Raw genomic sequence first — 1,910 nt, 5'->3', positions numbered from 1 at the left:
CCCGGCAAGCTTTTCTAAACTCATATGAGGAGGCTCAGACAGTATCTAAACATGAACGCCTCTCCATCTGCCATGCAGCAGAGATCACTGCTAGGGTTCTCATGTCTGCCATCACTATCCGAAGACATGCTTGGCTCCGTTCTGCAGACATACTGGATGATGTCAAATCTAAGGTTGAGGGCCTCCCCTTCGACGCTAGTGGCTTGTTCAATGAAAAGACTGACTCCCACTTAGAGGATCTCCACAAAGCTAAGAGGACTGCAAAGTCCTATTCTGTTCAAACTCAGTCTAGACAGAGAAGACCCCAATGGTGTAAACCTTACGGCCAATATCAACAACCTTCTCAGCAATACCGTCTTTATAAACACTTACCTCAGCAACGTTCCAGACAGTCCTCCTCTTCTGTTCAGGGATACCGGTCTCGTCAGTCTCACCGTCGTCAATCCTTTAAACCACCTGGGAGAAAACAAAAACAGTATCTTTGACTTTCGTCCTCCCATACTCACCCATTCACCACCCACCACCCGTCTTCAGCCGTTTCTACACAACTGGGTTGCTATCACAACCGATACTTGGGCTCTAAGGATCATTCAATACGGTTACCAGCTGGAGTTTATAAAATCTCCTCCGCTAGGCTTCATAAATTGCTCCCCCTTCGATTCCTCGCTAGAGGAAGAAATTTCATCTCTCTTGGAAAAAGATGCCATCTATACAGTACCACCCCGCGACATACAACACGGGTTTTATTCCCGTTATTTTGCTGTATCAAAAAGAGGAGGAGGCATAAGGCCCATTCTCGATCTAAGACTCCTAAATACTTACCTGCGACCCAGACGGTTTCGAATGCTCACCTTAGAGTCCATCATGCACCTGCTGAAGAAAGACAACTGGTTTGTCCTTATAGATCTAAAGGATGCCTACTTTCACGTCACTATCCACCCCGACCACCGCAAGTATCTCCGGTTCATTTTTCAGGGCACAATTTACGAATTCCAGGCCCTGCCATTCAGCCTGTCCACAGCTCCCTGAACTTTCACCAAGGTCATGGCCCCAGTGGCAGCTTACCTTCGTCTCAGGGGCATCCACGTCTATCCCTATCTGGACGATTGGCTAGTGGTCTCCAAGTCACGGAGACAATCCCTGAAAGACACAAAGTTCATCCTGTATCTCCTTCTCAATCTCGGACTCACTGTCAACAAAGAGAAGTCTCAGCTCATCCCCTCCAAAACTGTACAGTACATAGGGGTCTGCTTAGATGCCGTGAAGGGTCGTGCATTTCTCCCCCCAGAGAGAATACACAAGATACAGCGAGCCATCAGAAAATTCCAACCACATGGCCGGGTGACAGCCCATCATGCCCAGCACCTTCTCGGCCTGATGTCTTCTACCACACCGGCGCTAGCTCATGCTCGTCTCAAGTTACGGTCGCTCCAGTCATGGTTCCTGGCTCTTTTCGACCCCATGGTCGACAGCCAGAGGAAACGTCTTCGTGTCACGCCGGAGCTAGTCAGACAGCTCCAGTGGTGGACGTACACACCTCACCTCACGGTCGGCCGTCCTTTCCGTCCACTCCGTCTCACCGCCCAAGTCACAACGGACGCCAGTCCGTCCGGCTGGGGGGCACACTGCGGCCACCACACCATTCATGCCCTCTGGACTCCACAGGAAGCAATGTTCCACATCAATCACCTGGAGCTGCTTGCAGTCATCAAGGCGTTCAGGTCCTTCCTTCCACTTCTACAGGGCCGCGGAGTTCAGCTAGTGACGGACAACACTACCACAATGCATTATGTCAACAAGCAGGGAGGAACTTGTTCTCAATCACTCCTATACCTCTCCATCCTCCTCTGGGAGTGGTGTTACCGTCATCATGTCTATCCAGTAGCCATCCATGTGGCCACAGAGGACAA

At 50.6% G+C, this 1,910-nt stretch overlaps 1 long non-coding RNA gene across 1 annotated transcript; it reads right to left on the bottom strand.

The window, feature by feature from the left end:
- Positions 1 to 421: 421 nt before the first annotated feature.
- Positions 422 to 1,092, bottom strand: LOC144589253 (uncharacterized). Its single transcript, XR_013545286.1, has 3 exons — positions 1,066 to 1,092; positions 823 to 873; positions 422 to 456 (listed from the first exon to the last, which is right to left on the bottom strand). It is a non-coding gene; the product is annotated as an uncharacterized LOC144589253 (long non-coding RNA).
- Positions 1,093 to 1,910: the final 818 nt, after the last annotated feature.

This window comes from Pogona vitticeps, chromosome 4, assembly GCF_051106095.1.
Source record: "Pogona vitticeps strain Pit_001003342236 chromosome 4, PviZW2.1, whole genome shotgun sequence".
Lineage (NCBI taxonomy): Eukaryota > Metazoa > Chordata > Lepidosauria > Squamata > Agamidae > Pogona > Pogona vitticeps.
The sequence above is the reverse complement of the archived record's forward strand: the minus strand, read 5'-3'. Positions and strand labels throughout refer to the sequence as shown.